This window comes from Pteronotus mesoamericanus, unplaced genomic scaffold (assembly GCF_021234165.1).
Source record: "Pteronotus mesoamericanus isolate MK-2021 breed Mesoamerican mustached bat unplaced genomic scaffold, CSHL_Meso_final contig_20, whole genome shotgun sequence".
Taxonomy (NCBI): domain Eukaryota; kingdom Metazoa; phylum Chordata; class Mammalia; order Chiroptera; family Mormoopidae; genus Pteronotus; species Pteronotus mesoamericanus.
In genome coordinates this window covers 13,206,692-13,231,341 of record NW_026555085.1, presented here as the reverse complement: position 1 = coordinate 13,231,341, position 24,650 = coordinate 13,206,692, and positions in this window count along the sequence as shown.

Sequence of the window (24,650 nt, the reverse complement as noted above, 5' to 3'; positions counted from 1 at the left end):
CGAGGAGGAACAGTGAGACAGATAACCGAGACATCACTGTCCGGCACACACGTGGCTCGTCCAGATTGAGATGTGCTATAAGTATAGAATGCATACCGATTTAGAAGATTTAGCATCAAAAAATAATCTAGCCCTGGCCAGGTGGCTCAGTTAATTGGAGCTTTTTCCCATACACCAAAAAAGTTGCAGGTTCAATCCTGGTCAGGCCCCATGCCTAGGTTGCAGTTTCCGTCCCCGGGTGGGGCACATATGGGAGGCAACCAAGTAATGTTTCTCTCTCACATCGGTGTCTCTCTCTCTCAAATCAATTAAAGTAAATAAATAAAGTAAATTATCTCAGTAAGTTTTTATACACTGATTACCCATTGAACGAATACTATCTTTGAATATATTAGGCCAGATAAAGACATAAGTACATAAAATATATCATTAAGATTATTTTCACCTGTTCATTTTACTTTTTAATGTGGCTAGCAGAAAAAGCTAAAATATAGACGTAGCTCACATTGTAGCTTTACTGAAAGTGCTAAGCGGAAGGTCGTACCCGACAGCCCAGACACTTGGGAGGGGACAGAGATGGCAACATGGGATCCTGTCATCCGTGCCCCAGGCCAAGTTGGTGACAGCATGGCCCAGGTAGGCCAAGCGCCAACCATGTGGCCGCCAGTATAAACCTCCTCTCTATTGACTGATGATCATATTACAAGTTGCTTGTTTCATTTAGGTGGTCTTAAGAGGAGGCATCGGTTTTCCAAGACTTGAGATTCAGGCATTCAGCAAGTTGTGGAACACACCAGGATCGGAAATGGCTTGGAATGTTCACAAATTGGAAAATTTGGGGAAGAATTCATAAATAAATGCAGAACAAGTCATAACACAAAGTCTGTCAGTGTCCCCTCCCTCAGCCTCATTCCACCATTTTTAGACACACAGACCCTTCCTAGGTAAGTTTCTATTTGAATGGAAGACCCCTAAGTCTACCCTTCCAAGTTTGACATACTAGTCCTTTACCCATTTCGCATGAAGCCTCGTTCCCAGGTCCTTACCCCCGTGCAGACTCGCTGTGTCTATCTCCACCTTCTATCCCACAGCTGATCCCCGCTTCCCTCAGGTGCCTTGAGCTGCTGAGGCCGGCAGGTCAGTCACCTCCCTCATTCTGGATCAGCAATGTCCATTAACCCAGCCTGTAATTGCTTGCTCTTTGAATCACTACGAGTCACTGCTGACACACCAGGAGTTGTCAACAAGCCTCCAAGTCTTTTGTACTAAGTCCTTCTGCCCCTCCCACTCAGGCAGTTGGTGTTTGGAAGCCCAATGTAGGCCCTGGCAAATGTCGTCTTGTATCACAATATCCCTCCAGACCACCTGTCGTGGCCTTTCTGGGTCCTGATTCTCTCACTGGTGATTCGCTTTTCCTCCCAGCAGGGTCAGCCTGTTATCTAAGCCCTCCTCCAAGTCAGAGCTTGCGGTGGGTTGGATTTCAATGCCACCATTCCCGCAGAGTGCTCTGGTCACTCCTATGGTCAAGGCTCAGTCCTCATCCCATTTGACCTCTGAGCACCATTTGGCATGTTGGTCACCCCCTCTCTTATCAAAACCTTTTTTCAAGCCACCACACTCTCCTGGTTTTCCTCCTACCTCCCTGGCCACTCCTCAATCTCCTTCACTGGTTCTTTCTCGCTCCCCAACTCTGTAACATTGGAATGCCCCTAGCTAGTCCTTGAGCCCTTTTTCTTTCTTATCTTCATGCACTCCCTTGGTGATCTCATCCAGATGATAGGTTTTAAATATTATTTATAAATTGATGACTCCAAAATTTAAATCTCCACCCCAGACCTCTCCTCTGAATCCCAGACTCACATGTCCAGTTGTACACTCTCATCTCCACCTGGACATCTAGTGAACATCTCAAACTTAGCATTCTGAATCTGACCTTCTGGTCTTCTCACTCCCAGCCAACATGTCTATCCACAGGCTGCATCGTAACAGGATCTATGGTCATGTGAACTCCTTTCTTCCAGCTGCTCAGACCAAAAATCTTGCACTCACTTAACTCCTATCTGTCTCTCACATCCCATGTTTAATTTGTCAGCAAATCCTTTTGGCTCTATCTTCAAAACATATCAGAATCCAACCGTTTCTCTGTCACTTCCGATCTGGTTTGAGCCACTATCATTTCTAGCTTGGAATTTTGCTAGAGCCTCATGACTTTTTCCCTTGCTCTTAGGATTACTAGTTTCCCTGTTCTGCCCTTGCCCCCACAGCCCTGTTTTTTCTCAACACAGCAGCCAGAACCATGCTTTTAAAACCCAACTCAGATCCTAACCCTCCTCTGCACAGACTTTCCAATGGTCCCCAGCTCACTCAGAGAAAAGTCTGAAAGACTCACGGGACCCCCAGGATCTACGTGATTCCGTTTCATTTCTCTCTCTGCTCCATCTCCTCTCCTCTTCTCTTTGCTTGCTTTCTCTGCTGCAACAGCCCGACTTCCTTGCCCCTCCCCCGACACCCCAAGCATGCTCCGGCCTCCTGGGCTTTGCCACTGCCATCCCTCTCCAGGTCGCCGCGTGGCTCCTCCCTCCCTCCTTCAGGTCTCTGTTCAAATGTTATCTTCTCAGTAAGGCCTTCCCTGGCCACCCCATTTGAAATCACAGCCCCTATCCTTTCTCATTTAATTTTTCTCCACAGCACTTTTTTTCTTTCTAACATATTATATACTTTTTTAAAACTTATTTTGTTATTGTCCATCTCCTATCACTATAATGCACCATCTTGGAAAGCAGGGATTTTTGTCTGTTTTGTTCACAGCTATATCCCTAGCTCCTAAAACAGCACCTGTAGATGTTCAATCAGTATTTGTTGAATGAACAAGACAGGACTAATGGTAGAGCCCTGGTGCCCATGGCACCCGTTGGAAACTATCCTCTCCTAAACCAGTGTGGATTCATTGAAACAATGCCCTTGGGGTATAGCCTTCTACTATCCTACATAACTTAGTGATTTATTCTGGTTTTATTTATTATCTGCCTCCTCCTATAGAATATAGCTCCGCAAAGGAATTTTGTTGTTTTTGTTTTATTTTGTTCATTGATGCATCCCAGTGTCTAGAGGAATGCCTAGCAAATAGTCAACACTCCAAGGATGTTTGTTAAATGAATGGATGACCATTCATCCAGCCACTGAGCCATAAAAACTGCACCAAGACCCCAGCTGTATTTCTCCATCTGACCGTGCAAGCACCCGAGAGACTTTACCAAGAACTCTATCAAGTCCCCACACTTCCTGCAATCTCTGCATCTTCCAGTCTCTGATACTCCTCAGGGTCAGATAATCCATTCGTTAGAAATCTTATTAAGAGAAATGCATATTAAAACTAGGGGTTCCTTCTGTCTGATCATCCAGCACCAACAAGACCTGAAATTTAGAAGACACGCTGGAAGCCAAAATATAGGGAAACAGACATTCAAGATGAGAACGAAAATTGGCATGACTTCTAAGGAATTTGATAGTAACTATCAGAATTAGACATGCACATATTCTTTGGCTCAATAATTGTACCTTTGAGTATCCTATAGAAACATACATATCGCATACATCAAGCATGCAGGGAGAAATATATATATGCAAGGTTATTCATTGTGGAAACGCTGATAAGAGAGAAGGGCTGAAGACAGTGGGGACTGACTGAATAAATGACAGGGCATGGGCACCGCAGTGCTCCAAGGCCATTTAAGAACAAGACAGCTCCATGTGCCCTGTTTTGTAAAAATGTCCAATATATATTATTAGAAGAAGAGAAAGTCGGGTAAAAAATGAAAAGTGAAATATGCTACAATTTGCCTTTTTAAAAAAGGATAGGTAGGTGGGTAGGAAGATAGACAGACAGACAGTTTGTATGAATAAGCAATGGTAACAATGGTTGCCTCTGAGGTGGGGAACTTCGAGTCTGTGCATCAGGGGTAAGAGGGAGACTTTTCACTGTATATCCTTGGTATTTTGGAATTTCATTCCATGGGCATTTCTTATCTATTTCTCAATATTCTCATATTTTATTGTCCTGACATACTAGTCATGGTGAGCCCATACTGGGTCCTGGTGAAGCCCCTTCCTTCTTAGCCTCGCAAACTATTCCTTTCACAGTTCGCAAGGATCCCAGCCAGGCCTGGCCTCTCTTTGAAACTCAGGACCACATTTTTCCTTTAACAGGCCCCCGTGCTCCAAGCTTCCTCCGAGGGACCAAACGGACCCAGCAGTCTTGTTCACAAACTTCCCTTGTGCCTGAAATGTTTTATGGGGAGAGGCCCCCCTGCAGATACCAGGGGGAGCTGATGCGGAGGGGCTGGTCCCGCCTCCAGGCCCCCACTTGTCCTCACCCCCCACTTCTCTTTCCCACTGTGACCCTGCTCTGGGCCTGAAGGCAAGTGTCCACGTCTCCAGCAGAGAGACAGCAACACAACCCCAGGGGCACCATGCTTTCTCCATTGGGGTTGTGCCACCAGGCCCAGCGCGGCCTTTCTCCTTGCCCTCCACAGGCTCTGATCCTGGCTAAACAAGCTTGGGTTGCCTGCAGTATCTTTCAAAAGGATCTGCCTATTTTGTCTTCCAGATAACATCTTTACACCATAGCCCTGTCTCCTACTTCCCCTTCCCTCTGTTCAAGCCTTCTTAAAACAGCGATCTGGCAAAGAGCTCCCATGCCACCCACTCATCTCCTTGGCCATCTCCTCTTTCTTCATCACAGGGACGCACTACCCTGTGTGTGATTGCGCAGTCCAATGTACATTGTGGGAGCTTCCAAGCCCTCTGGAGACATCTTTTCCTCCCAGAGATCCATGCCATGGAACTCTGCCTCTCTTGTTGCTGAAATATTGGCTGGCTGACTTTGGTCAGGCCCTTAGCAGCTCTCTGCTGGAGGGTTGAAAGAACCCCTCTTGCTTCAGTCTGAGCTTCTCCCAGCCTTTCCCATTGCTTTTCTGCACCAGCACCAAGTAATTTTTCTAAAATGCATAGCTAACCATGCCGCTCCACTGCTGAAAGCCATTCAAGACCCTACAGGATACAAGCCACCATCGCCGCACGACTCGCAAAGCCCATCGTGATCTGGTTTCTTATCACCTCTCCATCTACACCAACCTCTTCTCACTCGCTCTCTAACTCCACTCTTTAACTCAATATCTAGTTATGCTCACTCCTCCGGACACGCTATCTTATTTCACATCTCTATGTTTCTGCTCCTGCTTTTCCTTCTACCTAACATGACCTTCTACCTGGGTGCTCATGACCCCACTCAGGAGTCACCTTTTTAAGGAAACCTGCCCTGAGCCCCTGAGCAGGGTTAACTCTGCTCCTCCGGTTTCTCTTTGCATCCTGGGCCTCATCTAGCTCATACCACACATGCCACGCTTCCTCAGAGCAGTTCCTCCCCGCTCCTTCCTCGCGGCCACCTGAACCCCCTCTCTTTTCAGCTAGTAGTGCATCCAGGCCCAAGGTAGCGTGAGAATCTGCTCCCAGCCTCCCGACTCCCTCCCTGCCGCCTCCCTTACAGCTTTCCCTCTCAGGTCTGGCCAGCGAGACATGAGAGGTCGTTTTCTGAGGAGGCTTCTGGGAAACAGAAGATAAAAATACAATCCCATTTTTTTCTTGGCCTTTTTCTGTTCTGCCTTGAGTATAATTATAGGAACTACCATAGCCGTCAACTTGCAACTGTGAAACAATAGCATGTGGACAAAAAGTGAATGCGTTGAGGATGACAGAGCAGAAAGATAGAAAAAGCTTGTGTTTTCGGTGACATCCTTGAGGCCTTTCATCAACCTGGAACCACCTGACTCCAGACTTCCTGCTGTGTGATGTTGATAAACATACTTATTGCTCAAGCCCCCATCCATTAGGTAGTCTGTTAACTTGAGACCAAGTGCATTCCAAACTGATAGAGCGTATTATGTGAAAATGCTCTTCTTGGAGTTCGTCTCTATGACTAGATGGTATGCTCCTTGAGGCCAGGAATGATGGCTTGTTACAGGTGTTCGCAGAGCCTGGCATGATGACTCAATAAGGGAACGGAACCAGCTTCTCTTCCCCAGCTATTGTGACTAAGGGGACACCTTTTATCCCTGGTTACCCCTACCACCGTCACCCTGCCAGTCTGCTCTGCAACAAATCCTCCTTCTTCCTTTCACTTCCCCCAGCCCTCTGAGAGGTGCCATGGTCCCCAACACCAGAACTAGTCAGATGGCTGGCAAGTCCTCTCAGATGAGGTCCCCACCTGAGGGACACTCTGTGTCCCGCCCTAGACCGCGTGAACACTGTGCACCAAGAAAGCATGATCCCTGTGCTCCTGCTGCCTCGGTGTCCGGAGGGCCGGACACACGCCCTGTTAGCCCAGACCAGATAGCCTTCCTTCCCGGTGGCATCTGGCTCCAGGTTCCTACCGCTTCAGGAATGTCACCGTTACTCTCTTTAAGAATAGAAGTTTCCCAAAGGCAGAAATTTGGCCTTTAGGATGGATCCCAGCCCAGCCAAGTGCAGACATCTAAATTACAAACGGGGGCGCTGCACCGGCTGGTCCCCACATGCTACCTTTCCCCCACCCAGCTCACTATTAATAGACCCAATTATGTAAGGTACAAAGTATACCTCTTAAACGTCATCAGTGCAGAGTACTTAAACCACTGGCAGCATTTCATGTTGATTACCGAGGGTGCCAAATATGTGTACTAAATATCAAACATAGAATTTGTCTCCTGGTAAAAAGTAACGGGAAGCATCATGCAAGTACAGCTCTCCACCTTGCCCGCGTTCTCGCGTGGTGACAGACCTTGCCCAAGGCCTCCCTGGAGAGCCCGCACTCCCTGCGCAAAGCCGGTCCGCGGGGGAACTCCACCGCGCCCGCCCACTTCTGCTCCCACCAGCGAAACCACATGTGTCTCAAGAGCCGCTGTGTTTGTCCCCAAACCTGTTGCCAGTTTCACTTGTTATTGTAATTATGTAATTTAATTAAATGCAACACAAAACAATGAAATATGACTGAGAAGAAAATGTTTCCTTCAAAAAAATAAAACCAACTTGAATGCTTTTGAAGAGTTTGGTAATAGCAAACTGCTGGAAAAGAATTGCCCTTGAATTAGACATGAAATAAACAGACTGCTGCTAGTAAAAGGGGCTTGAGATGAGGGGCAGGCCTAAAAATCTGGAAGACTCCTGTCCTTGGTTAGTTCTTAAGAGATAGGAAGTTCTTGCTCCACCTTAAATAAAGCATAACTAGAACCCAAAGAAGACAGTGTCAAGGGGTGGATTATGCAAGAAAGACCATTCAGGGCCCGGGAGGGCCCGTGCCCGGGGGAAGGGCTCAGCCGTACCTCACAACGCTGGCACATGTTAAGACATCCAGAGGTCTCTAGTTAAAAAGAAATATTTACACCTCATAGGCCTCATTATTTTATGATCCACATTCCAACCAGTCAACTCCAAGCCTTGATGGTATTAGATAGGAAGGCTTCACTGCACCCAGTGTAAACCCAACCTACAGGAGCTATCTTCCCACCTGAACCTCTGTCTCCTCGTGGATCATCATCTGACCTGCCCCAGAGGTCTAGGCAGATTAATGGGGAGAATGAAGTGGTTCGCAAAGCCCCCTCCGTACACAATAAGCACTCAATTAAGCCAGCCAGAAATCTTAAAAGCGCTCCCCACACAGCCTTCTCCCTCGCCCCCCAGCTCCATCTCCCCAGCCTATTAGTGCAGCCCTGCCAAGTCTACTGCTGGAAACTCTCCGGATTCCGTCCAAGGCGGACCCATCTGCACAGCAACCACCCCAGCCAGAGCCACCACCATCCTGGCCCTGGTGGACAGCACCAGGTCTGTACCTAGCCCTGCTGCTTTCGTTCTGTGCCACTCAAGAGTCCAGCCTTGTCTAGCACCAAGAGGAACATTTTGAAAACGTCAATCTGATCATGTAATTCTTTTACTTGAAATTCTTCAACAGCTTTTCAAACTCCTTCAAATTGCCAGGAAAGCCCTATACACTCCCTACACACACACGCACTTCAGCTACACTAGTGGCCTGTCAGCTACTCAGGATGCGCTCTGCCCTTTCCTGCCTCAGGACCTTTGTACATACTAGGCCTGCCACCGAGAACAGTCTTTACCCCTTCCTGACCTGGTTAATGCCTCCTTACCTCCCAGGCCATTTTCTCAGGAATGCTTTCCCTTTTGCTTATACAAAAAAAAAAATTTTATTTGGCACCTTCCACATGCCAGGCTTTATTCTAGGTGCTGGGAATACAACAGTGAGCAATTCCTGCTCTCTTAACGATTATATTCTAGTGGGAAAGAGAGATAATAAATAATTAAATAAATATCACATTCTGATGGTGGTCATAAGAGCATCTGATCAAAATATGATTCCTTTTATTATTAGAAGAACTAAATATTAGAAAAGTGACATATTTTTAAATTGTTTAAGAAAATTAAGTTTCAACAATTTATCAAATGTATTTATTTTGATACTTATCAAAGGTATGATATATATGATACATCCATGTATATGTATATAGTCATATAACAATGACTATTAAAGTTTAGTTTTATAATATTGCTTCTGTTCATGTAATTTTGAAAGTATGACTCTGGCATGTTCCCCCAATCAAAAAATAAAATAAAATGCAAAGGCACTTCTCATGAATATACACACATGAACACACATAACCTTAAAAACAACTAGCGGAGCCCATTGCAGATCGCAGACCTACCCATGTATACAAAGATACACCAGACTCAAAGCATCTCACACACACACTCAGTCATAAACAGAGACCAGGGGCCAGGCAGGGAGCCCTCCCCATCCCCGACCCCCACCAAGGTTGGCTCTGCCTGCCGGAGGTATGGGTGCCAAGGGCCGTGAGTCTCTCTCCTCCAGCTTCATTCAGATGATAATCAGCCCCTGGGGTGGCAAGAAGAGGCCCTAAATTACCCCCCACAGACACACTCCCAGCAGTTACCCAGCACTGTGACCCCTAACAGAGGCTGAGGCAAATTAAAATAGAGATAATAATACCTTGTAATTTTGTGGTCACTCTCTACTTTGACCTCTACTCAGCCCCCAAACCCAGCATCACATTCAATGCCCACCCCATCACTAACACAGCCCCCCACTCACCACACATTAACACACATGAGCTCACACTTGACCCTCACTTCATGTAGCCTTTATCTTCACATCCCTGAATTCACGCTTGCAAACCACACTCTCCTACCCAAGCCCTCCCACATGCGTGGAGATGCAGAACAACTACCAGGCTTCTCAGGAGATGGGAACATCTGGGGTGTGGACCCAGGCTCCCCACCCCTCCACACCCACACATAGCCAGTTCCCATGCTTGCCCTCTCTCCTTACCACTGTCTGAAAGGTGGCATGACTCACTGCTTTTACGCCCAGAGCCAGCCATGCAGGGCAAAGTGGTACCCCCACCCCTGGCCCCAAGCCAGCCTCCAAGCCTCCCCATTATCCACTGGCACCTGATCCGTCTACTACACTGCCCATTAGCATCCAAGGAAAGGTCAAAGTCTTCAGGGACAAGGTCCCTTCTGAGTGGGGCGGGGCAAGTCACAGGATCTGAGGTGACGTCAGGGGACTCAGGACATCAGGAATCCAGGGAGGCTTGACCCCCGAACAGAGGGCACAGCTGACTGCCCAGGTCCACGTTGGCCTGGCCCCCCCGGGACACAGCTGGCTATGGCAGCAGTGCTGGTGAATGGAGGGCAGTGGGGCAGCCCTCAGAGGAGCCTGCCCATTGCCACCAGGCCCAGGGAAGGGGCAAGGACATCCTTCTTTGCTCCAGGGCTTGGCTCCTGGAGGCTTCTGGGTACCACTGGGTGCCGAGGAGACAATCGGAAAGTCTATCAGAGAGTCTCTGGAAGGAAACAAGGCCAGCGCCCTTTCAGAAAGCCTAAGGGGTTTCTCTTCTCCGTGAGCCCCTGGTTCCAAGAGAGAAGCAGGCAGCCGGCAAGCTGTAAGGAGAACAGGCACAGGAGAATCCAGGCCCTTCAGTGGCAATAGAACAGTCCTGAGGTTCCGGGAGTCTGTGATTTGAGGCAGAGAGATACAGAGGAGAAAGAAAGCGAAGAGTGGCAGCCCTCACCCAGCTCCTACCCTCCCGACATGCCACTCCAGTCCACCCAGCTCCTGTCCCAGCCCAGCCCTAGGATCCCTTTATGAAGGGCCGAGAACCAGCAGTTTACCTTCCTTTGCTCAGGTGGGTGGGAGGGGACCGAGACACAATTGCACAGGACGGTGGGGAAGAGAACTAAAAATGTCAGAAAGCTGCAGGAGGAGAATTAAGGACAGAGTTGACAAATGACAATTTAATTCCATTAACATAGCAGGTTGACTAAATGCCAGCAATGTATCAAGGTGCTATAAAGACGTAGGTAATGTATTTGTTGTTCTCAAAGAGCTGAGATGATAATGAAGTGATAACAGTGAGCACCTGAATAATGTTTATTATATGCTAAGCCCTATTCTCAGGGTTTAGCGAGTCATTTGATATCCATAACCAACCTTCTGAGTTAGATGTCATTATTACTCCCATTTCAAAGATGGCAAAGAAATCGAGGCATGGAAGTGTTAAGTAACTTGCCCAAGACCACATAGCCACTAAGAAAGGATCTGAGCGCAGCAGAGTGACTTGGTTGAAGCATCATCCTGTAGACCAAAAGGTCACAGGTTTGATTCCTGGTCAAGGCATATGCCTAGATTGCAGGTTCAATCCCCAGTTGGGGCAACCAATCAATGTTTCTCTCTCATATTAATGTGTTTCTCTTCCCCACCCCCCTCCACCTTCTCCCTCCTCTCCTCTCTCTCTAAAATCAATAAACAAAAAAAGAGAGGATTTGAACTTGGTACTCTGGCTCCAGAGTCGGTGCTCTGTGCCATCGTACTCTCCCCATCCTGTATGGCCACGCAGGCCGCCTGGCACCCATTCTCTATGGCACTGGGAGCCTCTCATCCTGCCACCCCATCCCCAACCTGAATCATCTGTTATCCACTTAGGTCATCTTCGCCAAGTCACCAAACACACACCAAGGCCTTGCTACATGCCAGGCCTTGGGCCGGTGCTGGGAATCCACACCTCACCCAGGCCAGGGCCTGGCCCCTAGGGAGCTCTCTGTCTGACGGGTGAGGTCAGCCAGGTAAATAGGCTATCAATGCTTGGGGACAGGTCAAGAGGCCCTGTAAGTAAGTACGTGACCTTCTGGAACCCAGGCAAAAGAGCCACAGTGACAGCACTAACCACTATAAGCATTCATGAAATTTAAAATTCATCATGCACCAAAAGACACTACCTGTCTTTTGATAGATGATTGGATAAAGATCAGGTACATATATACAATGGAATATACTACTCAGCCATAAGAAAAGATGAAATACTATCATTTTTGACGACATGGATGGATCTTGAGAATATGCTAAGCAAACTAAACCAGACAGAAAAAGTCAAGTACCATATGACTTCATTCACATGGGATATAAAACAGAAAGCAACAAATGAACAAACAAGACAAACAAACAAAAACTCACACACACAGGTAACAGTATGGTGACTACCAGAGGTAAAGAGGTGTGGGGGTAGGGAGAAAAGGCAAAGAGGGTCAAATGCATGGTGATGAAAGGCGACTAGACTGTGGGTAATGAACATGCAATGCAATATACAGATGGTGTATTACCAAGTGTAAGTGTAAGAATTATATGCTTGAAACCTATGTAATCCTATTAACCAATATCACCCCAATAAATTTAATTTAAAAAATTTTTAAATTGTAAGGGTACTTTTAAAAAGACACTATTGACAGAGGCAAAAGGCAACCCACAGAATAAGAGAAAATATTTTCAAATCATATATCTGATAAGGAATTAATATCCAGAATATACAGAGAATTCCTAATACTTAAAAATAAACTAACAAAAAACAATTCAAAAGTGGGCAAAGGGCCCGAATATCACCAAAGAAGATATACAAATAGCCAATAAGCACACGAAAAGATGCTCAACATCAGTAATCATTCGGGAAATGCAAATCAAAACTACTCTAAGATACAACCTCCCACCCATTAGGATGACTGCTATCCAAAAAAAGAAAAGAAAAAAAAAAAGAAACAGAAAACCACAAATGTTTGCAGGGGTATGGAGAAACTGGATCCCTCATGCACTGTTGACAGGAATGTAAAATAGTGCAACCACTCTGGAAAACAGTAAGGCAGTTCCTCAAAAAATTAAATACCATATCATACCATATGACCCAGCAAGTCTACTTCTTGACTTGAGAATTGCAAACAGGGTCTTAAGGAGCTATTTGTGCATCTGTGTTCATAGTAGCATTATCCACAATAGCTAAAATGTGGAAGCAGCCCAAGTGTCCCTTGAAAATTAATGGATAAACTAACTGTGATATATCCATACAATGGAATATCATTCAGCCTTAAAAAGGAAGCAAATTCTGCAACATGCTACAATGTGGATGCACCTTGAAGACACTATGCTAAGCGAAATAAACCAGTCATAAAAAAACAAATACTCCATGATTCCACTCCTGTGAGGTATTTGCAGTAGTCAGAATCATGGAGGCAGAAAGCAGAATGGTGGTTGTCACGGGCTGGGGGGAGGAGCAACAAAGGGCTGTTTTTTATGGGTGCTGAGTTTCAGCTGGACAAGATGAAAAACTTCTAGAGACAGATGGTGATGATAGTTATGCCATGGTATGAATGTCCTTTATACCACTGAGCTGTACACTTTAAAACAGCAAATTTTATATAAGTGTATTTTACCACAATAAACAAAAATTAAGTAAAAGAACTTGGGGTAAAGTGTATCTCCAAAGCCAGCCAGGCTGAGATGAGAAGGTTTCACTGGGGCAAGGAAAAGGCAGAGGCAACAGAGAAAGTAGCACCAGGAACAGCTGCGTGTGAGAGAGAGCAGAGACGGCCTGCCTCCCAGCCTTGCTATGTTCTGGATGTGTTACTTCCTTTGTTGAGGGCTCAGTTTCCTCATCTGTCTAGTGGGATTAACAAAACCTGCTCTGCCAATCCCATAGGAAATCATATGTGCACAGGGATTGGGGAAGGATAAACTGTGAGCTTGAGGTATTTGAGACAGATAACAGTTAACAACCACAGTTAGGAATCTGGTGGAAGGATTTAAACCCCTGAGTAAAGAAAGGTGTTTATCAAGGGTTCTGTGAATAGGGCTCAGGAAAGGAGAGTGAGCTTGCCAGAAAGCCTTCCCAGAGGTAGAGAAAACCCTTTCTACAGCGGGTCTCCTGCGAGGGTCATCTAGTCCATCCCTCTGCCTTCACCAAGCCCACCCTACTCAGCAAGCCCCTCCAAGCCCCTGTCCTCTGGGAGCCTGCCAGCCTGCAGGAAAGCTACAGACACTTGCAGCCACAGAGCCCAAATCAGTGACAGACAGTTCAGCCTGGCTGAGCTCAGGATGATTAGATTCTCTTGGAATGAGGGGAGAAAAAGAGAAGAGGTATCACAGGCTGGATGGGTAAATCTCAAAAGCTTTCTGGAGGCCTGGCTGAGCCAATCTGCTTGGGAAAGAGCAGCGCCGCAGCCCGTCACCCACAGGGGCCAAAAAGCGCAGAACTTTGACGCAATACAGACTAGGGGTTGAGTCCCGCTCCGCCCATTGCTCTGGGTATGATTTTGAGTGGTTACATAAGCTCGCAGGGCTTCCGTTTCCACTCTGGCATAAATGGGGGTGAAATCTGTACTCTTCTCCAGGGCAATTATAAACAATACAAGTGAATCTATATACTATCCCCAGGGCCCAACAAAAAGTGGCTCTTGTTATCATTATTACTTATTACTCTGCTCCCCAAAACTGAGGGGGCGAAACAGAGATGGAGAACAGAAGAATGACTTGGGGGGTGAGCATCGTGGGGTTGGGATGGGGTGACACTGGGGCACCGTCCAAGTCTGTGAGACATGAGTGTGTTGGGAGGTTGGGGGATAGGCTCCCGGGACTTGCCTTGCCAAGGCCTGACCTCCTAAGGTCCCCAGATAAGCCCTTTCTTCTCAGGGGGCTAGGAGACCCCCTGCCACACACACACCCCTACTGTGTGGGAATCCTAACTAAACCTGGCATGTTTTCTCATCTCCAGACTGCGCTCCTGTCAGAGCTGGGGGCAGCACCTTGGACTTTATCCTCCCTTTTGGGCTCACAAGTTCCCTGGACTGTTTGCCCTTAAAGACACAGGTCCCTCCTCATGGCCCAAGGCCAGCCAGGGGAGGAGACGGGCCCGTTTGAGAATAGATTCAAAGGAGCCACTATCCTCCTCGGGTCCCTTCCAGTCCTGCCCCAGGCCACCCTTCTGTCACCATCTCCCACCAATCCCCACACAGGTTGACATCTGGGTCTATGAGCAAACCGACGGGTAGTCATTAATTCCAGGAGGTGGTGCTAGCCCTTTAAGGCTGCCCTGGGAAGAGATGACAAAATCACCCCACTGGACTTTGTGCCCTAAAGCTGCTGGGGACAACAAGGCCTGGGACCTGTGTGGGAGTCTGCCCAGGCAGGTCCATAGGCCGGGAAGTCCAGCCTGGAGACAGCTTTCTACCGGCCCCTTCCCCACTCTTTGCCTCTGATAGGCTTGCCCTGCCGTAAATGCTGAACTCCGCTGTGCATACAGGTCTCCTGGAGTCATACTCTCTCAGATGGGCATCCTTCTGTCAGAATTGTGAGGCTTCTTTCATACCCTGCTTCCTTCCGACAGGTGTCTTAGCCTGGGCCACCCTTGCAATGCCTATCTGTCACTGTGAAAGAAGGGAAACCCTGGTAAGGACAATCCCTCTGTGCCCAGCACCCCACCCAGAGTCCAAGGTGCTGACCGAGCGAAGGCAAGGGCCTAGTAAAGGCAAGGGGAGGTGGGGAATCTATGGGAGAGAGTACAGGGCTGGGAGTCGGAACATCTGAGTTCCGGACCCAGCTCTGTCCTGAGTCACTGTGGGTCCTCGGGAGTGTCTCTGCCCTTTTTTTTTTTTTTTTTTTTTTTTTTTTTTCCTGAGCTCAGCATGTCTACCTGCAGGTGCCTGTGGCTATGCAGCCCTTGGTGGCAATGATGGACCACAGGAGGTAGCAGGGGGCCTTGGGCTAATAGAGATGGGCAAAGCTTTCTTAAACAGCTCACACCAAATGAATGGCTGCGTAAGAATCTTTCCAGGGCCTCAGGTGGCAGCTCCTCGTGGAAGCTTGTGCTGACTGTCCCAACATTTGGCTCCAGAGCTGAGGACTGCTCTAACAAATATCCCACCTCCCTAAATGGCTTGCACCTCCAAAAGACCGCGAACTCTGAGAGCCACAGCAAGCACCGTGCCTGGCATGTCAAAGGCCTGGACAAGCATCTCTGGACTGAATAACCGAATGAATGTTGATGGTTTTAAAATATCAGCAGTGCACACAGAAGGAGCCCCGGGTCTAAGTGATGATGTGCAGGTTGGGCCAGGATAGACCCAAGCTCTTTCACCAAAAATCTGGGTGATCTTGAGAAATAATCTGATCTTCCTGGCCCCCCTTTGGCCCAGATCCCACAGGCCACTTAGCTGGTATCAATCAGGGGCCTGCTACGTGCAGGGCACTGTGGTGGGTGTCAGAGGGCCACGTGGGAGAATTAGAAGACATGGTCTCTGACTTGGCAGAGCTCACTTGTGGTTGAACATACCTATCTGAAATAATCTGAGAGCAAGAACAAGGAGAAATCAGGAGAGGACTGACAGACAAAAGGTAGTGACAGGAAGATGATGAGAACAGGTAGAGGGGATCCTAGGGGGTTTCCTAGAAGAGGTGTTCTGAACTGCAGACCCAATGCACGAGTCTCATCCATCCAGTCACCCATCTATGGAAACAGACATTGTTAAATGCCAGGCCCTGAGAATACAATGGTAAATAAACACAGCCCGCCCCTTGAGGAGCTTACAGCATCTAAACTTAGGTGACCACACAGTCTGAGATGGGAGCTAATAGATACATGGACCATGTACTAGACCCTCTTGGGAGGGTCATCTGGAAAAAATCCCCACCAAAATCTGCCAGGTGAATCTAGCTTCTCAGGGAGCTGGAGACTCAGGTAGTGAAAAGGGGCCGAGGAGGATCCCTACAAGGCCACAAGTACCTGGCAGGTAAACAAGGTTAATAAGGACCTGTTCTTTCTCCACGTTCTTGGTGACCTCACCTTTGACCAACAATTTCCTGGCACTGGCTCAATCTGTCAAGGGGGGGGGGGAAGTGGGGGAGGAAGAGGAGGGTAAATAGCAGGTGAGGCCAAAGGTGGCCCTGGAAGGCAAGGGGCACATTCCGAAAAGTCTCCCCAGCCCCAGGCCTGCAACAGAGCCCAAAGTCCCATAGGGAGCATACACCTGTACTCCAGTCATCCGAAGAGGCTATAAATACCTGAGAGCCCACCAGAAAGGATGTTTTTGGCAGCTTGGGAATTCCTCCCCTCCCCCACTCCAAGCCCAGCTCTCCGGCTTCCCAAACGCCCCCTTCTGGATTTGCTAGAAGGAACAGAGGATTTCCACCTGGGCATGACCTCTTCCTCCCACCACCTCTTCCTCTTCTCCCTTCTCTTCGTTCTTGTCCACCCAGACTGTCTGGTGGAGGAACCCTGGGGTGCCTCCCTGTGAGCGACCCTGCTGGGCGGTACAAGGGAAGCCCTGAAATTGCTCAGCCAGCAGCTGGGTTTGGAGCCCACTCAGCCACTCACAGGCCGTGTGACCTTGGGCAGGTCATGAAACCTCACCATCTTGGCTTCGTCATCTACGAAAAGGAGGTACTAACAGGAGACACTTTCACAGGGCTTTTGGAAAGGGTAGATGGAAATGAGATCATGTACATGAAATAACACGAGGCAGCATTATTCTAAATGCTGGATGTTAGCAGATAGAGATCACCTAAGTTTCTAATTTTACTGAGAAGGAAACTGGGGTTGAAAAAAGAGACATGAAAAAAAGTTGGGTACTCTTTCCTCTTCCTCCTCCTCCTCCTCCTCCTATCAGTCATTATCTCAGTTCAGCTTGGTCTTCTAAATATGGCTTCCTAAACTTTAGGAGGCACAGGTCCCTTGGAGAAAGCAATGAAAGCAAGGACTCTCTCGCCCAAAAATACATTCATCTGCATATCCCAGGACTGTGTGGGCAGTTTCAAGGGGTTCCCTTGCCCCAGGTTGGAGACCCTTGCTTTATGACAGAGCAGAAAAGAGAGAGGGGTTATCACATATCTTAGCTCATGGTCACAGTCCCAGAGAAGCAGAAAATGACAGGGAGCAAATACTGAACTTGGAGCAAATCTCACCCAAAGGCTCTCCCAAAGCCAATCTTCAAGATCCTGAAAAGAAAGCCCCCTCCAAACTGCTTGCAATCCTCTTCCTTGGCCCCACCCATTCCCTCTCAATCCACTAAAACCCCTGACCTCGTTCATTCCATGCTGGTCCTTGAAAGTCAAACAAATCTTAAAGACCATCTGTACATCCCTCTTTCCAGATGAGGAATATAAACTGCAAAATGCATAAGTACTTGCTTGAAGTCAGCAGACAATCAGTACAGGAGCTAGGCGGCATAACCAACTCAGTCCCAGGTCCTAGTGTGTGTCCTATGCCCTCTGGCAGGGGTGAGCCTGCAAGAATAGATGAGCTGTCACTTGATTGACCAAGTAAGCCTAAAATCCTTGGAATGAGAGTTCAAACAGGTTACCAAGCTCCTGATTGTGTAAGAGAGGTTGCAAAATCTCTAGAAGTTCAGCAAAGGCAAAGTTGGAGCATGCATGCATTCATTCATTCATTCATTCATTCAACAAGTATATATTGATTCCCAAGAGTTAGACCTGGGCATACAGTGATAATGAGACAAGGTCCCCACCCTACTGGAATCTTAGAGAGAAAGACAATAAACAAGTAAATAAATGAAATTAATTTAGCTAGAGAGAAATACTATGAGGAAAATAAATAGAGTGATATTTGAACAGCTTGGTGATGGAACTGATATTGTGGGGGGTGGGGTACTCAAGGAAGGCCCTTTGGAGGAGCTGACATTTGAGCTGAGTCCCAAAAGGTAAAGAGAAAGCACACATGCCACGGAGCCAGAATGTTTCAGAAGGAAGAAACAGCAATGGCAAAGTCCCTAAGGCAGACAGGAAACTGATATGTTCAGCAGTTACAAGATTAGTGTGTGCAGGGGGTAAGAGGAGGCCTCCAGGGGACAGAGGAGGTGGTCAGGGGCAGGTGAGGTGGGCAAGCATTACACTGCACGCGGCAAGGCTTCAAGCAGGGGCGGCATGGTCCTGCGTGTTGTGCGTGTCATCGCTGTGTCAGAGCCCATCCTGGCTGCTGAGAGGGGCAAGAACTGGCCAGAGGGGAAGCAAGGAAGCCACAAAGGCCAGGCCAGAGGGTAGGGAGAGTGGAGCAAAGGATGGAAATATTTTTTTAAAGTTCAACAGGTCCCGGAATTGCTGATAGATTTGGATGCGGGGATAAAGCAAAAGTGCTGATCCAATATAAATGCCAGGCTTCAGGCCGGAGCCACCAGGGGGTGGTACCATTCATAGGTATAGGAAAGCAACAGGTTACAAGGGAAGCCAAGGGTTACAAGTTGTGTGTCAGGAATAAAACTCAGTGTCCTTTGCCCACAAGACCTGTTCCCCATGAATGAGCTTTATAACAGTGCGTCCATATCACAACAAAAGATGGAGCCTTAGCAAAAATTCAAAAGAGGTTGTGACACAGGATGGGGACAGCAGAGGCCAGGCTCTGAAAAATGGCCAAAATGTTCAGCAGTGTCTCAATCATGAGTAGAATTTCAAAACTGCTTTTCTTCTGGGTTTTCCACACCGTGCGGCAGGCAGCCAGCACCCTCCCTCTGGGTAAAGGCGAGAGCGTCCGGGCAGGGTCGCCAGGCTGTGAGGGAGGCCTCATGCCCAGTGCTTGCGGCTCTTTAACTCTTGCTCACTCTCTCATTCCATTTCCATGTTGTCTGAACAGTGATCATTGATTTTGGCATGGCTCTTTTTTAAAAGTCAAGAGTTTCTTTTTATTGGAAAAGAGTATCAGCTGGAACCACATACAAACCCACACTCTCGGTGCCACATTCTGAGGGAAGCAACCATTAGACTGGGAGACTCCTGGGTTACAGGGCCACGCTAACCATCTCCTCTGTGCCTGCACCCAAGGGAGACCCAGCGAGTCCCTTCCTCTTGGGATTCTGGTTGGGTAACCCAGCCTCTTCCTTCTACTGTGTGTCTTGCTGAGACGTCCCTGGGTCTTGGGCTCAGCCCGTGCGACCTCGATCAGTGCATCTCAGGCTCCGTCTCAGTTCTGCCTCTCTCCTGGGCCTCTGCCGACCTCCGCCCCATCACTCCTCGTTCTCCCCCATTCCAGACCCTCCATGTGGTCCTTTTTTAACTTCTGATGGAACGTGACAGGTGTTTTTCTTCCTGTGCTGATCTAGCACGAGACAACCTCCCCCAGAAGCCCTCTGTGGGTAAGCCTGTTGCCACCATCGACCTGGCAGTACTTTCCAGCCTTCCTTCCCTCTCTGCTCTGTAGACGGATATGTTATCATCTGGGCGTGTGGGTGTATGTTGGGTGTATATGAGTGTACGCATAGGTATGTGCATGTGTGCAGAGCATGTGTGTATGTGCATGCACCTGTGTGTGTATCTGTGTGTGTAGGCAAAACAGGCCTGGAATAGCACATCTCTTGCCTAGACTGGGGGATTGTAAGGGATCTTGGAGTGACAAGTGGACACCCTTCCATCCTCTTCCTCACAGATCCCCTCTTGATAGTCCTCTTCTTTGTTGTTGTCCTGCCTTCCTACTCTCCCCGGTCTCTGCCTCTGGTCCCTTCGATCCGGCTGACAAATATTTACAGATAGCCTGCTCTACCAGACAGGTGCTGGGAGCACCCCAGTGAACAGATGGACAAGGCCCCAGCCCTCAGAGAACCGCTCTTCTCTTCTGTGTTCTGTTGTCAGATTATAACCAGGGAGGTGGATGCGTGAGTAGGGTGTAGGTAAGTAGTAGAGGCAGAGAGAGAGAAAAAAGGTCTCTCCAATTGTGATAGGTGCTACTCAGTCACTCAACAAATTGAGTACAAAAAAAACACAAAACCCAGAAATTAAGTACCTAAAATGTGTTGAGTGCTGTTCCAGGGACTTAAGATACATCAGTGAACAAAACTGACCAAGAGACCCATTCCCTTGTGGAACTTAAATTCTAGTGATGAGAGACAGACAATACACAATGCATATAATGAACAAATGTGTTTTATAATGTGAGAACATTAGGAAGTGATCAGTATTTAGGGAAAAGTCGGACAGGGTAGGAGAGACGAGGGTATGGGGAGAATATTTCCATTTTAAGAAGGATGCTCAAGGTAGGCCTCATTAGGAAGGTGACGTCTGAGCAAAAACTTGAAGAAGGTGAGGGAGGGACTGAGTCCTGCCGAGATCTAGATAACATTCTGGGCAGGGGAGAAGGCCCAAAACCCCGGGGGGGCAAGAACCTGATATGATTTAAAAACAGCAGGGAGGTCAGTGGGGTTGAACGAGTGAGAAGGAGAGAGGCAACCAGACTGGGAAATAAAAGCCATTGCCGAGGACTAGGGCTTTTTCACTCTGCGGAAAATGAGGAGCCATGGCAGGCATCTGAGCAGAAAAATGACTTCATCTGATGCACCCTTTCCTCATTAAAGGTTGTAATGGATAGAAAGTGATGGGGGAGGGGGTTGCTACTTTAGGTAATGAGGTCAGGGAGGTCTTTCTTAGAAGGAGCAGCGAAGCTGGGAACCGAGAGGCAGAGGGCGGACACCCATCCTTCATCCCCTCCTTTTCCTTATTCCACCAACCAGGGAAAAGCCTCCTGCGGTCTAACAACACCTCTCTCCTTTCCCCACATGCCCTTTCTGGCCCCTCATCCTCTGTCCCTCCTTCCCTCTCTCCTCCCACCCCCTGACTGAACCCCGTCTGCCCTCAGCTTCCTCCTTCCCCACATCTCTTTTTGTCTTCAGCCTGACCCATGGAGATGATGGACCCTCCCTTCCCAGGGTTCTTAGAAAACAGTTGCAAAAAGCAGAAGGAAACACTGCAGCAGACCCTTGGCAGGAGGGAGGGTGGCGGACTACAGTGTCTGGTCCTGGCTGCTCAGCCTGCAATCAGCAGGGTGTTTCAGGCAGACAGGGACCCCCGCCGGGCCAGGGCTTCCTCTCCCCAGTCCCCCAACCTCAAGCACAGGGCAAGGAGAGGGCATCTCCCAGGCCTTCCCTCAGCCCACCATTCAAGCCTTGATGGGAGATAAACTAAAAGGAACCTCCAAGCTTTCCAACACAACCTCTCGTAGCACAGAGGGTGGAACTGAGGCCCCGAGAGGAAACAGAGCAGCCCAGGTCACATAGTAAGATTCCAGCCCAGGACACGGTCTGCACTGCAGACCGTCACACCGTGCAGCGCAGGCCTTGGAGTCAAGCAGCAGGTCAATGCTTTGATCCTCCTGCCTCAGGTAAAAAAGACAGGGATGTCCACAGTCAGACACCGTGCTCCACGGGCAGGAGCAGGCCATTGTGCTGGTGAGCGCTGGCTCCAAAGGGCCAGGGAATACTCTTGCCCACTGAGAGTGACCCTAACCCACACCCCTGGGGGAATGGGGATGGCTCAGCCCAGCCTGCCCTTGCCCACTGAGGATCGCTCAGCCAGCCAGCGGACCAAAGGCACAGGATGAAAGGAAAACCGGAAGGCTAGGCTGCCCTGTCAGCTCTACCGCGAGGGCTCAGGCTCCAAGGCTGTGACTAGGAGAGCCCTCCTGCCCTCTAGGAAAGGAGACTCCCAGTGTCAGTCCCCTGGGTCACTGTCCAGTGACAGGCTTATTTCTTGGCCATCACGTGCCACTTGTGTCTGTGGCCTCCAGCACATGAGTCATCTGTGATTCACCGCCCTCTGCCCTTGGTCTTCAGAGGGCTGGGCCGGGTGGACGTGCTAGGGAATGGAACAAGACCTGCCTGGTATCCCTGGTACAGACCTGCCCCTCCCCATCTACCCTCCACTGAGGCAAAGAAATGGCCCGACCCCTTGGAGACACTCATGTGAACACGCATCTCACATAGGACCCAGAGTGGCTTGCCCCAGATCTCCCCGCTTCACACACACACACCCCCCTCACCATGCCTTCCTGCCCACACATGTGCTGGGCGGCCCCGCATGCCAGAGAGCCTCCATCTAGCACAGAGCATGGGTCTGACCTCAGGAAGGATTCCTCCCCTTCCTAGGCCTCAACTTCCTGCTCTGATCCGGGACTCACAGATCTCGAAGACCCTCTCCAGCTCTTAATCTAAGGAGGGACTTTAATACGGTGATTGCAGACCTGAGGTCAGTCAGTGAAGGGAGATCTAGAAGGATGACAGTGGACATGGTGGAGGGGAAGGACGCGTTCCTGACACATTCCATATGACGCCATACCGAGGCTATGGGCAAGAACTGCAGAGAAAAGGATGGTACTGCCCTGGCAGACTCCTCCCCAGATCAGCTCAGGACCTTCAGAACCACACTGTACCTCCACCACCCCCAGAAAAAGGGTCAAATAAGTGGATTTCCAGAGGGCTCCCCTCAGATTGGAGCTTCCTGAAGTAGGGCTGTCTCCTTATCAGACTGGGGCTCCCTGAGGGCAGGGTTGTTCTCTCTCTCAAACTGAGAGTCCCACAGGTCAAAAGCTTTTGCTTCCAACTTTATTTTCAAACCAAGAACCAAACCTTCCCTTCTCTGACTGAGCCTGACCTCGTGCCGGGGCCAGTTTCCCTTTCTGTTTTTCCGTATGTAAGTTAGGCCCCAGGATGATGACACCCACAGAGACAGAGGAAGCAGTGACGTAACAGTCTAAAGATTATCTACCCAATCTTTCCCACCCTCTGTTTTATCTCCAAATCCTCTCAGGAGTGGGGGTCACACCTGGATCTCATTCCCCAGAGGAGATAGAGCAGTGAGTTTCAGAAAGCCAGAGACTGGTCAGGTAACACGGCAGAGGTTCCCCAGGCCCTCCCCCTCTGTCTGTCATATACACCCGCCTGGACCCCACAGCTCCTAGAGAGGGCTGCCTCCCCCACACCCTAGGAAGGGGTTAATGAGCATTCATCCCGGCAGGGTGGAGGGCAGTTGGGAAAGCTAGGGAGGGAGCAGTGTTTCTCCACTTGGCCAGAGCTTCGGTTTCCCAATACACTGTTACTGTGAGGCAGAGACAGGCAGACGGGCAGGCTGGGCAGGGGCAGGCTGAGGATCCCAGCACATTCTGTCGGCATGGCCAGGGACCAGGCTTGCCCCTGAGGCTCTCAGCTAGGAGGGACCTGGCTTCTGGGGAGGGTCCCAGGCCCACAGAAGCAGAATAGGAAGATAAGGCCTAAGAGAGCAAAGAAGAGCCCCCAGAGAGGGCAGCCGCTGGCGGGCCTGGCATCCATGAGGTGAAAAAGTAGCAGATACCCGCTTCAGGGTCTTCAGTTGCCCCTGCCCCACTCGGACACAGCTCCTATGATATTGTCCTCCTGACATTCTTGTTTTACCATAACCCATGCAAAAAAAAAAAAATGTATCCTCCATTGTGACCCCTGAACACATATGCACACACACATACCCCAGGAGTTTTAAGAAACGGTGTTTACCCATGCAAGCCTCTCTGAATATTTTCTACCCTATTCTCCTTCATATTTAAGAAAAAAACACAAAACTGACTTCATGACTCACTGATAGATCATACTTTGCCAATGGGAAAACACTGTTCCCAGGTCAGTAGGCTGGACATGTTGCCATAGTACAGATGGGAACACTGAGGCTCAGAGAGCCTGCCCAAGAGCACAGTGGCAGAGCTCAAGTGGATTCTGAAATAATTGCCACTGTAGATGTCCAGAGCCTGGGGGCCCTCTTGAAATAATTGCCCATGAAAACAAGGCTGGGGGAGATTACCACTAGCTGACGTCAGAAAAGATGTGATGAACGCTCGCTGACCAGCAGGCTCTCCCAGCTCCTGCAGCTCTGAAAACCACATCGAGCCTATGGAAAAGGTCAGGCTTGGGGGTCAGTGTCCAAGAGAATGGACCCACCAGTGGGGAGAGGGGAGAGATAGGCTCCCCATTCGAGGGGAGAGAGACAAAGCCCCTACTCCCAAGGAGGCCCCAGTCCGAGGGGGGAAACCCTGCTTCTGCCCTCAGAGAGCCCTAATTTGTTTCACATCTCTGCTGTAGGCCGAACTTGAAGGATATATCCAGAACAGGGTCCTGATTTCAATGTCTACGCTGGAACCCTCACCATCAAAGCAGCAACAAGCAAAGAGGGAGGAGGGAAGCATCACAGCCCCTGAAGGAGTTACCTAAGAGAAAGGCCCCCTCGCTCACTCCAGGTCAGGTTGCCAGATTAAGTAGGAGATGCCCTGTTAAATTTGAATTTCAGATAAGCAATGAAAATTCAGCCAGGTAATCCTGTGGTTTTATTTGCTATATCTGGCAACCCTAACCCCCCAGGACATTCCCTCCTCAGACCCAAAAGGATCAGGCTGACCAAGTCGCCCCGATGCCCATGTAGTACTCACAGCAGGAGAAACTCAGATATCCAGGTAATAGGAACTAATCAGGGGGAC